This window comes from Lemur catta, chromosome 12, assembly GCF_020740605.2.
Source record: "Lemur catta isolate mLemCat1 chromosome 12, mLemCat1.pri, whole genome shotgun sequence".
Classification (NCBI taxonomy): Eukaryota; Metazoa; Chordata; class Mammalia; order Primates; family Lemuridae; genus Lemur; species Lemur catta.
In genome coordinates, this window is record NC_059139.1 from 46,363,262 (window position 1) to 46,376,742 (window position 13,481).

The 13,481-nt window shown below is 42.4% G+C and overlaps 1 protein-coding gene across 2 annotated transcripts in view; it reads left to right on the plus strand.

Moving 5' to 3' along the window:
* The first annotated feature begins 6,531 nt into the window (after window positions 1–6,531).
* The window catches only part of ARHGEF28 (Rho guanine nucleotide exchange factor 28), a 265,920-nt gene continuing 258,970 nt past the window's right edge, over window positions 6,532–13,481 (plus strand). For both annotated transcript variants that reach the window (XM_045566117.1, XM_045566119.1), the window contains exon 1: window positions 6,532–6,687. The gene's annotated coding sequence lies outside the window, so the exon portion shown is untranslated. The remainder of the gene's footprint in view (window positions 6,688–13,481) is intronic.

Here is a 13,481-nt window from a genome sequence, read left to right on the forward strand (position 1 = left end):
AGAGATTGCATTTAGTGTTGACTATCTAGGTCTTTTGAGTTGGATTCAGAATTTGCAGGGTGTTTAACTTAGTCTATTAAAAAATTATTGGACCCTTCACTGACCATATTCTAGACTTAGTTCTTGGGTTGTATGTTATGAGCAATCAAATGTATCTGAATTAATTTTTAAAAGCTTAGTTAAAATATTTTTATGAAGTTATTTTGGGGGGAGAGGGAAAATGATTCATAACAATTTTATTTATAGATTTTCCTGTCTTTTCCCTTCCTCTGCCTGCCCTTTGTAAATGAGAAAACAGGATCTTGATCCTCTTTAATGAGTAATAGCTGCCCAAAGCTATACGTGCATTTTGCGGCTTCCAAATGACATCATGTACAGAACACCACAGCTTCATTCTCACCATCTGTCCTGTCACCAGAAGTCTTAAATATAATCACAGCCCATGTGACAGTTGCACACCCATTATTTCCCACATGTATTATCAGTGACTAGTTGTACCATCCTAATTAAAATGGGATTAACACCTCAATTATCACCTCTGTTTTTTAAGAGCTCTTCTTCTATAACTATGAAAACTTGCTCTGGGCTGGGATTTAACATGTTCGTGTCAGTGTTCAGCAGGTGTTAGGGGATTGGAGAAATGTTACCTATTGAGTTGTTCTGCACAGACTCCACACCTGAGCACTCCAGTGGTGCTCTTAGAAACAAAACTGCTGACTGATGGGAGATTTATAGACACAATATGCATCTAGGGCATTATCCAGCCGGCCTGCCTTGTACAGTTAGGCCCTGGAGATCAAAAAGGGGCCTTTGAGTTGATTTAAAATGTAAGAAGTTGGCCACAACCTGAGAGTACTTGGAGCCATTTTGGCAAGGGGAAAAAAAGTAGTGATGCAAGTAATCACTTTCTGAGATGAAGACTGTTATAGATCCTAAGAAAAACTCCTTGGGTAGATCAAGGATAGGATTTTCTGGCTTTTCACAAATCAAAAAGATCTGGCTCTCTTGAAGGGCAGGGGGTATCCACCAAATGTTGGTTTCCTAGCTAAATGTTAAGACAATTGATCTCATGGAGACAGAGAGTAGAAAGATGGTTACCAGAGGCTGGGAAGGACAGTGGGGAGGGAGAATAAAGTGGGGATGGTTCATGGGTACCAAAACATAGTTAATAGTTACCAAAGAATAGAATGAACAATATTTGATAGCACAACAAAGTGACTATAATCAACAATAAGTTAGGGTATACTTTAAAAGTAACTATCAGAGTGGAATTGGAATGTTACTAACACACAGAAATGATAAATGCCTGAAATGATGGACACCCCAATTACCCGGATTTGATTAATTCACATTGAATGCCTGTATCAAAACATCACATATACCCTATAAAGATGTATAACTATTATGTCCCCATAATAATTTTTTTAAAAAGTTTGTTTCCTAGAAATTTTGGTTAGGCAAGCTTAAAAAAGAGTGGAGTAACTGATTGTCTATGTTGTTATAGATCAGTTGACAAGTGGAAAGAAAAAATACACCTGCGCTGGAGTTTCAGTACTTCCCAAACTATGCTTGCATTTCAGATGTCAAGGAGGGCTGGGCCCCTCTCACTCAAAGCCCTTTGAAACAGCACTACACAACAGAACTTTCAGTGATGGTGGAATGTTCTCTGTGCTGTCCAACAGGAACATGTGGCTCTTGAACACTCAATATGTGGCTACTGCAATGGGAACTGAATTTTTCATTTTATTTAATTTTAATTAATTTAAATTTAAATAGCCACACATGGCTAACATTGTAGTGGATGAATAAATCAGTAATTTTTGTTAGGGTTACTGTATTGAGCAGTGATGATGGCAATGTTCTTTAGCTATGAATGGCCTTGTCTCAATTTTCAGGAACTGAATAGAATTGGTGTTTCCTACAAAACAGAATCTCATCATTATATTGTCTTCTTTTCAGAATGAATTGCCTGAGAAGTTCTCGAGATGTGTCCTGGATCCAGAGGGTAAAAAAATCGGGCCTCAAAGGAAGGTTTACATTATAAAGGAAGGGTCTCTTGATAGTGTGAAGCTCTAAAGACTGGCTCTGGAGGTGGAATAAATCTCTAAGGATAGAATTTTAGACCCTCAGGGATCAGCTAAAGAGGGACAACTTTTTGTCAGTAGAGCATTCCTGGTATTCCTCAAACTGTACACGTGGGAAGTGTTGAACTCTATATTTACAGGGCTGGCTGTCCTCAAGTGGCATATTTATAATTTCCCCACTATTTTGCTGTTGTTCATGTAAATATCAACATGAAAATATCAGCCACAGTGAGGTTTGCATACTTTCTTAAAAATACCTGGGACTAATACAGATTTTGAGAACACAGTTGTATTACAACTTTGGTAGGCTCTGGGCACTTTTGCCTATGTAAGCCCTTTCCTCTAGAAAAGTAAAAACTAAATAGATAAAAAATAAAAATTATATTTTACTATTGCATTGTTATAAAGACAAATATATTAATATTATATACTAAAACATTTTCTTTGACCTAAAAGCTCATATTTCTCTTCTGATTTTAAAAGAAATTAAAACATTTTTGTGGGTTCCTATAAGTATTGTGGTCCCTAGGCACTGAGCCTGCTATACCTACTGGCCCTTTAGGGAAGACTTCATATTTAAAACTGGCTAAAAATGGCCTATTCTTTTCTGCAAAAATTACAGAATATGTATTTTTTGCATGGTTGGTGATCAATAAATATCAGTTGATTAAAAATATTCAGAGATGTTAAGACTTCTCTTGTAACAAGTGTGAATATTTCTCTGTGAATCTCCCTATTGTTTTGCTACTTAGAGTATATTCCACAGACCACGGGGCTAGGCAGTACCTGGAGCTTGGCAGAAATGCAGAGTACCAGGTTCCATCTGCTACTAAATCAGAATTTGCATTTTAATGAGATTGCCAGGTGATTCATATGCACATTACACTGAAGTCCTGCTCACCTGCAGTTTACACCCGATGGTTCAACATTAGTAGAAATGGAAGAGCTGAGTCCCTTAACCTCATGTAATTGAGGATAGTCCTTACTTTTCTCCAGTGGCAATAAATTCAGTTTCTTTAGTCCAGTTGTTCTCAACTGTGGCTGAACATTGGAATCACCTGGGGAGCTTCAAAAACTACCAATGGCAGGGGCCCATATCCCAAGAGATTCTGAAATGATGGATCTGGTGTGAGGTTCTGGAAATCAAGTTTTTTTTTTTTTAAAGCTTCCCAGGTGATGCTATTAATGTATGCAGCCAGAATGTGAACTACTGTGGGCATTTCCTCAGGAGATCTGTCCCCTGGTTTTGCTCACATTGGCCTCTTTTCTCTGTGTTCTCCAGCCTTCTTAGGCTGGGAAACCAAGTGTATAATTCAGAACTAATTTCTTGCCTTGGAGTCTGACATGCTCTATTAATTATCTCAAAGCTCTGAAGTGTTCTCTTAATACATCTATTAACTAAATATTAACTAAATATTTTAATTAACTAAAATATTAACTGCCACCATTTTCTGCATCCTTATTATGTGTCGTATAATTGCTTTTAGTTATTTAATCCTCACAATGATAGTAGATACTATTATGCCCATTTTACAGATGAAGAAAGGAAGGCTTAGAAAGGTTGGATCTTCCCAAGGTCAAGCTATTTCTAATTCCAAAGTTTGCTCTACCTCCCACTAAATCTACCATCTTCTAATATCAACCTTTCACTTAAGAAACACTAGTCATTTCCTAACTCAAATAGCCAAACATCAGATTTACAATTATTCAATTTTTGAGAATTATTGATAAAGGAAATAGAATAAAGGACAGGAAAGAATTAAATAGATAATAGAATTTGGAGTGATTATAATCTATTAAAGTTTAAAAATTATGACATGCATTTCCCTTCCTACATAACTGATGTGATAGTTCGATTAAAAAACAAACATTAACTACTTCAAAGGTACCGTATGTTAGGACTGTGGAGATTACAGGGATAAGGCACAGTCTTTGTCCTTGAAATGGCAGTTGAAGAGAGGATAAGAACCTGCAATTGTCCAACATATGACAGCGAATATGGTCAGGTGCTCCACTGTGTGGTAAGGCCATTATGTTTTGTCAAAGTCCAGTAGGGAGCAGAAACCAGGACAACGAAGAAAGGATTTGTGGAGAAGGTCTGTCTGGAGTGAAGTCTATAAGGATGAATGGAGATTGAATCTCTAGAAAAGACAGAGCTGAGCTGGGAAACTGGTGTAATACTCACTAGAAAGTTAGAATTTCCCCGGCTGAATTGCCAGCCTGGTTTTCTTGCTGGCTGAATGTCCCCTATCTGTGGGCTGAGAATTTGTAGCCTTTGTCTGAATTCTAAAGAAACACTTTTCCAGCCAACTTAGTGCTATCAATGTCCTGAGTGACCTATATCTGGAGGAGTGAAATTAATCAGAAGCAACGGGTTGTTCACACAACTGATAGCTTCCTGCCCCAGACATTCATGGCTTCTTTTAAGGTTGCTGGAGCACACTTGGCTTAATATTTGAACCTAGAGAAGTTGAAAGCCAAGTACTTATTTAAATATTGATCAAGCTCAGGGAGAGAAGGCAAGAAAACTGCAGCTAGCATGATTATATGTCCTCGCTGGTGAGAGTTTCTCAATTACTAGTTTTGTTGGTTTGTTTCTTTTTAGTGGGGAAGGGGTTTTGGGTTAATTTCTTATAATATTTATTCCTCTTCTCTCATTTTCTTGTTTTTTCCTGTCTACATACCTGATAGAATTAATGGGTTGGAAAAAAAGGAAAAGAGAAAGAAAAGTAAATTTAACACTAGTGATATGGAAAAGGACAACATGTTAAAATCTTTGCTCGCCAGTATTTGAAAACCATTTTTGTCTGGTTAATCTCCAGCAGATATTTTATTTATTTTTTATTATTTTTAGAGACAGGTTCTTGCTCTGCCACCCAGGCTAGAGTGTGATAGTGACATCATAGCTCACTGCAACCTCTAACTCCTGGGCTTAAGCGATCCTCCCTCCTAAGCCTCCCAAGTAGGTGGGACTACAGGTGAGTACAACCACGCCCAGCTAATTTTTCTTCTTCTTCCTATTTTTTTTTTTTTTTTTCTGTAGACACAGGGTTTCACTACGTTTTTGCCCTGGCTGGTCTCAATTTCCTGTCCTCAAGCAATCCTCCTGCCTTGGCCTCCCAAATTGCTGGGATTATAGTTGTGAGCCACCACACCCAGCCTCTAGTGGACATTTTAGGGTTGAAATATTATTTATTTTTGAAAAGAATATTATTGCTTTTGTTTTTATTTTGCATACTTTGACATCCTGGCAATGGGCAGGAACTTCTTTTTCTTTATGGCAGTGCCTGAGGCCAGGCTTGGGTGGGGCTGTGGGGTAGAATCAGCTGGGATGACAGCCCAGGGGAGGAGGGCAGTGCCTATGTTGGGCCCCTTTATCAAGGCTGAATGACAACCTTTGCCTTGGAACAGGGCTAAGGGCTCCAGACACAGGATGGTCTTTTCTTGCTAACCTCAGTCCTTCTTCCTCAGGATCCATATCAGCAGGGTTGGCTGGGGACGGTGGGGGCTGGAAGGGAGGCAGAAATGGCCAAGACACTGGAGAAGTGAAGGTGGGGTGCTCCTTTCTGGCTCCGTACCTTGGTGGCCAGCTTACTCGGGCCACACCCCTGTTGGTTCTGTGGGCAGCCGGTCTTCACAGGAAAAGCAAAGCAGAGACTCAAGGTAATTACAGAGAAGTCAGATTGTCAATTTTACCTCTAAAGCTGCAATAAAGGTCTTAAGTCTGTTAGATGAAGGCCTGGCTGATGGAAAGGCTTCTGCACTTGGGGGTTGATCAGTTCTAAGTGGAAAAGAGCGCTGGAGGATAGGGGAGTTCCCTTCACATTAGTGTTCATTGCAAAAGTGGTTATGGTTTTCGTAAGAGTTTTGGAATTATGATGACTTTTAGCTACTTACACGCATAAATGCAAAGCTCTGGACCAGAGGAACACGAGCCTCATCAAATAAAAGGGCGTCTGCTGGTTTTTAAATAATACTTCCTACTGTGATAGACCTGGGCCGTATTATGTCACGGGTGTGATGGCTTTTGGCTGAGGACAGTCTGAGCCTCCCTCGCGCCTGGCACAACAAATTTCCCGAGCGGGCAGGCCAGCTCCTTCTTCGGGAGGTGCCCGACAGGTCCGCGCCGGCCTCCGCGCATCTCGGAGCCGGGTGCCGGGTGCCGGGGGAGGGAACACGGGCGACCGGCCGCCGCCCGGCGGCGGGAGGGGGCTGGCGGAGACAGCGCAGCCCGGGCAGCTTCAGGTTTCCTCCCGGAGCCGGTGTCGGGCGCGGCCGGCGGGCAGGCTTCGCCGTGTGCTGCGGCCGCCGCGAGTCGGGCCGGGAGGCGCGCAGGCGGGGCATCCAGCGGCAGCGGGGAGGCGCGAGGGGAACGGGGGCGGCACCAGCGGCGGGCGCGGCCAGCCCGGTCCGGGAGCGCGGCCGGGCTCCGCCCCCTCCGCCCTCGTTTCAGCAGTGCAGCCGCCAGGCGTTGGCATCTCCCGGGAGAGCCTTCCGGGCTCCGGGCGGCGGCTGGCCGGGGCGCGATCTGGGGCGCCCTTGGGCAGGGCGCGGGGGGCAGCGCCTCGCCTGGGCTCTGGAGGCTGCGGGGCCACAGCTCCAGGTAAATGCTCTTTGGGACTCCGTCCTCCGCGTTTCCCCGCAGCCCTGGGCGGAAAAGTTTGTCCACCTGAGTTCGCATCCGCGGGGCCACTTTCTCCAGGGTCCCCGGGGACGCGGGGGTTGGCAGAGATGGAAAGGGGGAGCTGCTGCGCGCTCGGCGGCGTGAGGGATGGGCGCCGCCTCCCGGTCCCTCGGGAATGGCAGCGAGCGGGCAGGGCTGGGGTGCCCGGCGGGCGGCGGCAGCTGCGGAGCGCGGGGTCGCTTGGGCGGCGCGGCCGGGAGCGCACCGAGAAGGCGGCGGCGGCCCTCCTCGGCCTCGCCGGCTGCGCACCGGGGACGGGGGGTGGGCGGGTGAAGCCCGGCCAGTGTCCTTTGGGAACCAGGTAAATAAATGGCACTCCTCCGGAGAAGGGAGAGCCTCGAGAGCTGCCCCCCCCCTTTCCCATCTGTGCTTCTGCCCAGGGGTTGAGCGTGCTTGGCAGGGCCAGGACCCCAGAGTGCAGACCAAGCTCAAACTCAGGACACACGATGTACTAACATTTATTTCGTGTGGAGACATTTGCTGGGTTTTGAAAGGCATTTGTAGTTATCTTGTTGGGAAAGGCGGTTGGGTAGGACTCCTTAGGCTTATTCTATGGATTCGTTTCCCCCTTGAATACCTGCGGGGTGTGTGGTGGCACCATAACCTTCCCGTGCTTAGGGTTTCCTAAGGGTCGTAATGACAGGCCGCGAGAAGACATCCTCGTCTGTCGAGGGCTGTATGGAAACCGGGTGCTCAGGCCGCCCTGGAAACCCAGCTCTGGTTTCCCAGACACCAGTTAGGTTTCCAAGAGAGAATCCATCTCTAGGAGCCCACAGCGTCCCCTTATTGGTTACAGCTGGGTGGGTCAAGGGATGGCGGCAACATCTGTGTTTGCAGAGCTTCTCCCTCCCTGACCCTTGCTTGAGTCTCCACAAATCTCCCCAGACCTGGACTTAGGGAGGTTTACCATCGGACCCGCACGGGCAAGAAATGCGAGCAACAAAAAGACGTTTATAAAGAACTGATCACTTGGGGTTTCTTGGGGCCCCTGGTTTTCTGAAGCGTTGTCATCTTGTGTTCCTAGGCCCTGAAGCTGTCAGGCTAAATGAAATCCTGTTTTCGCAGTAAAAGCAAATCAAAGACCTGGCCTTGTTAGGTTTTGAGGCATCCACTTTGCACATGACAATCCAAGCAGAGTGTTAACTTCACCTGGAAAGGATTTCTATATGTCTGTCCTGGATTTTTATATACATGTTCTTAAATCACATTAGGTATTTGCCATATCTTGATTAAAGCCAAACTAACCCTTTTGGAATATTTGGAGAAAAAGATGAATACTGTAAAAGCCTCTGAAATTTTTAATGGAACATAGTATTTCTATGTAATTGTTATGCTGATCAACTTTGATCAAATAGGAATTTGGATAGCATTAGACTTTATATTTAATGGTTAGGGAAACTGAGACACAGAGCTAGCCATTGAGTGTGTAACTCAGATGAGTGTCCTGGCTAATGAGAATGGAGAACAGAATCAGTGTGTGTGCTGCTTTTGATTGTTTTCTTACTTATCAAAACCACATAATCTGGCCAACCAAAAACAGGTTATGTAACAGGTGTGTCATTAGACTTTCCTCTGAAGTACCTGTCTATGCTTTAAGCAGTTTAGAAACACTTAAAGGTAAAGAAGAGAATAGTAGTTTGTAACTAAGGTTCTATGAAATTTCATCAGGGGCCCTACTTGGGTTTCACATTTTAGAAAAGAAATCATTTGAGTACTATAGAAGAGTTTGGTATATTTCCTTGTGTTCTTATAAGAAACTACTCTTGTGGCTAAACCTTAAATTGGGCAGGAATTTCAGGTGAGCTCTGATACATGACGTCTTAGTATGCTGCATGTGAAAAGGAAACGTGGTTTAAATAGGTATTAAAACAAATAGTGGAATATATTAATACTATTACTTTTATATGAAGCATTCTATACAAAATTGGTCACTACTATATTGGTACTTAAGTTCTAACTTCAAGTCTTGCTAGAGTTTATGACCAAGTGCTGACTCCCAAGAAAGAAAGATTCATGATATCAATGTTGGAAAACACTATTACTAGGGCATGGCTAGGATGGTACTGAACAAAGCCTAAATTACTCTCAAACTCCCAGGCTGACTATAATTTTATTATGCTTTACTGATCAGATATGACAGATCTGGTTTACGTAGGTTCTATCTAATTGCATTTGTATTTATGTTGCTTTTAGTGGAGCAGAGTAGCTGTAAGATTTTTCCTACTGTGACCTTAAATAAGATTTGTTATGACGAGTGGGTCAAGCTGGGCAACTCCTGCTGAGGGTGCTAAATTAAAAACAGTGTTACATTTGAAATGCACCAAATTCAGGGACTTTTGCCATGCTAGAGTTGTACTGTAAATATTATGCCTCTCTGTCGAGCTTGAGTCCAGGTCTTACTTAAGCAAAACTGGACTTAGAGACATTTTTCTTGCTTGAGAAGTGTAGATCGGGTCTTGTATCACAGAGCATTTTGCCCTGACTTGATGGTACTCTGTCATTTTGTCCAGTTTCTATGATGCCTAATTCTTTTTTAAAAAGCTTAAAGCAGCATCACTCTGCTGTTTTGTCATTTTGGCAGCCTCTATCATACACTTCTCTTTCTGTGAATATATTCTTCATTTACATTCAATCAACAAATATTTCTCAAGGGCTTACTATGTGTCCAGTGCTGTTCTTTGCTTTATTTCTCTGGGCTGTGGATTTCATGTCTAAGGCGACACTTTTCTGGATTTAGAGTTTTTAGGATCTGTTACATTTTCAGAGAAGACTTTTGCACACTCCACATTAAGACATTTGGCTGGCAAAATAAGTCATGTAACTTTTTTTTATTGATAGTGCATCTACTTAATTGACTTCAATTTTTCCCTTGAAATTTGATCTCAGGCATAATTGTAATTTGCTTATTTGTACCATTATTGCTCCTGGACTTCTTCTCCTGGATAACAAAGATAATGAGATTTGACATCATTTTTAATGAGGGAAAATGAAAAAGTATATAATTAAATAGTGGGTATTTGTTCCAGGGATGTTGGTTTTGAATACTTTTATCAAAAATGTATTTTAAATTTTCTTGTTTGATCTTTCCTCAATTATTAATATTTCAAGGATGATTTCTATAGAAAGTTAACATAGGATTTAACATTCTGCTCTTTAACAGCAGAAGAAGATGTATCTGAGTGAGGGTAGCACAGACAGATCAGCAATGGTATCTTTGCTTTCCACAGCAGTGTGTCCAGAAGAGGCTCTTCCAAAATCAGCATGCAAATGACACTCTGCCTATGTCAAGTGGCAAGCTTTGTTTGACTTCTATGCGTGTAATCATTTTACTTTTTAAAAACTATGTGCTTAAAATGTTAATATCCCTCTAATATATACATAGACATTCCCTTAATAAATAGATGGTCAGGAGATGTATTGAATATATTAATGAAATTTATGGGTTCTTAAATTCATTATCAAACACCGGTGACTATGCCCTTTGTGCTTAAGGCTTACTCTCTTTCTTCCATCATTTTATAATTTAAAGAAATTATATTTCATAAACTCTAACAAAGTAGTGGACTTTGGAGCCAGACTGTCTGGGTTAGACAGCCCTGACTTTGTCTTGACTATGTGACCTCACTACCTCAAGTTTGCTCTTTTTTTTGAGACAAGAGTCTCACTCTGTCTTCCTGTGTAGAGTGCAGTGGCATCATCGTAGCTCACTGCAACCTCAGACTCCTGGGCTCAGGCAATCCTCCTGCCTCGGCCTCCTGAGTAGCTGCGACTGCAGGTGTGTGCCACCATGCCTGGCTAATTTTTTCTATTTTCAGTAGAGATGGGGGTCTTGCTCTTGCTCAGACTGGTCTCAAACTCCTGAGCTCAAGGGATCCTTCTGCCTTGGCCTCCCAGAGTGCTTGGATTACAGGTGTGAGCACTGCACCCAGCCAGGTTTGCTCTTTGTAAAATGGGGATAATAATAGTAACCTGCTTTGTCAGATTGAAGGTTCAATGATTTAATTTATAGAGAGCCTTTCTAGTGGTGCCTGACAACGAGTAAGTGCCAGAAACTGTTGGTGGTTATCTTTATAGCAAATGGAAAATGCGCATTTAAAGAATGGTAGCAGGTAGCAGGTGTTCCAGCTTTCAGAAGGCAGGCATCAGAGTGACTGGAGGGGAAATACCCTAGGCTGTGAGTAGGAGGCAGGGATGGAGTCTCCTGTGATTTCCCAGCTGTGTGACGTTGGGTGAGTACAGACCCTTTCTGACCCCACCTTCCTCATCTAGTAAGATGGAAAGAGTTAGATTTGGTGGTCTCTAAGAATCTTCCAGGTCTAACTCTGTACGGTCATGGGACTTGAAAGTGAGGAGGGAGTTTGCCCATGTGCCTTTCTTGTCTTGGCCAACACTGCCAGGAATGTTCTGTCCACAAGGTCAGTGCCTGTAGCAGACATTTGAATAGATGATGAGCTATCACTCTTACTACCTTATCTCTCCTTGATTACCAGACATTATCAGGTTGAAATGACTTGGAGTTAGCTCTCTGGACTGAGTCCAGAGAGATTTCAGACATGAAAGTTCAGATCCCACCCCCTGTGGGTCATATGGCTACCCTGGTCCTTTTCTTCTGAAGGGTCCCCGTGTGGAAGAGGAGTGGTGTAGCTCTGACAGAGGAAAGATAAGGGGGTTGATTATTTCTTAATTTCATGGTAAAAATAATTTCCTGGTTTGCAGTATGACCAAGTGTTAGTTTTAGAAGGCAGGGGGTGTTCAGTGATTAATTAGACTATTGATTATATACTTAGATCCTCTAACTCAGGATTTCAAGCCTGGTTGTTCATTGGAACCACCTGGGTTCAGAATCTCACGGGTGGACCTGACATCATTTTCTAAAGAGGTAATTCCAAGATACAGCTGATTTGATAGTGACTTTCCTAACCTTTGGTGTTTCTTGCATTCTATATCCACAGTGTCCAGGGAAAGGGTAATGCCTGCCATTTCTCATGTGTTGCTTTTATGCTATGGGTGTGTCACCTGTCCCTTGCTGTCTCCCCTTGTCAACACTTCATTTCCATTAGCCAGGACTAGTAACTGCCGATGGAACATACTGCATTTCTAACTTCTTTGACTTTGTTCATGGTAGGTCCCTTTTCCTCCTTAGCTAAAATCTATCGCAGTCCTCAAAGCCCAACTCAAACCACTTTCTCTCTGAAACCTTTGACTAACTTAGTAGCAACTGAGCTTCTTTCCCTTCTGAACTCCTATTACACTATTTCTGGTACCTCTCATTTACCACCTGCCATCGGCCCTTGTTTCATTTTGTGTTCTTGTGTGTAAATCTCAATTTTCCAACCTGATTATAAGCTCACCAATGGAAGGGACCCTGTTTTAGGCTACTTTGTAGGATGCTCAAAGCAGAATATGGATATATTGGCTGGTTAATTAGTTATTTTGGTTACTGTCATCTCAAATCCTTCTGTAGTATCACTGCAAAGACTAGTGGTGGTGTTTTCCTGTGTATCAGGTGTGGATTGCATTGGAAAATACTGGGATGCAGAGACAGGAAGGTAAAGATTGCTTAGGAAGCAGATGGCTAATCCTACCCGGATGTAAAGGGAGACTCTGTGGACCTCCCTGAAGAAATTGTATCATTCTGTGTGGGGAAATGAATGAAATTCTTGATTAGAATTTGAGTCTTTGGATTGAAAGAAACCTGAAAAATTTTCTCTAGTCTCTAGCAGATGCACAATCCCCCATATAACATACCTCCAAATGGTTGGCCGGTCTGTCCTTGAATACTTTCAGTGCTGAGGAACTCATAACCATAAAGATACTCCAGTCTAGGTTTGAAAAGCTTCAGCTTTTGAAAATAAATCTCCCTTATCCTACCTTTGTCATAGTTCTGCTACTTGGAGGACATTCTGAACAATTTTTGTTATATAGCAGCTCCTTAGATTTTTGGAAATTAATTACATATCCTACCTTCAAGCCTTTTTTTATTGAAGTTGGAAAAGAAAAATCTGTTTCTTCAGCCCTTGTTAAGTGATGTGATTTTGAATGCTTTCACCACTCTGAATACTGAACGTATTCCAGTTCTTCTTAAAGTGTAGTTCTTCCAGATGCCATCTGACAGTGTAGAGCACTGTCGGAGAGTGCTGAGACCTCCCTTGTTCTAGGGAAGCAGTGACGCCTCATGGGTAAGATTAGCAGCTTCAAATTAGAGAGGCCTGGGGAGACTTACAGCTCTGCCACTTCTGGCTTGTCTTGGACAAGTCACCTAAATGTTTGGCCTCAGTTTTTGTCTATTTCTCTCATAGCATTGTTATAAGGACTCAATAAGATAGTCTACATAAAGAGCTTAGCACAGAACCTAAGATAGAATAATTCTTCCATAAACAATAGCTTTAAAACTATGGCACCACTAAACAGCACTATTGATCTTCCATGTTCACAGTCAGCTCAAAATTATAGTTTCTTTCTACACGTACTGTTGCTGAGCCATATCTCCTCAGACATGGACTTGTGCAATGGTGTTGTAATCCCATGAATAGAACTCAATATTTATCTCTGTCAATTTTCTGTATTTAACCATTTGTTCTAGCCTTTCAAAGTCTTTTAGAGTGTTTATAAATTTATCATATTCACTACCCTTTTAAGCTTCAAGTTACCCACAGGTTTGATACGCATTTCTTTAATGTGTAAGGAAATAATAAAAATATTATCTAGGCTGA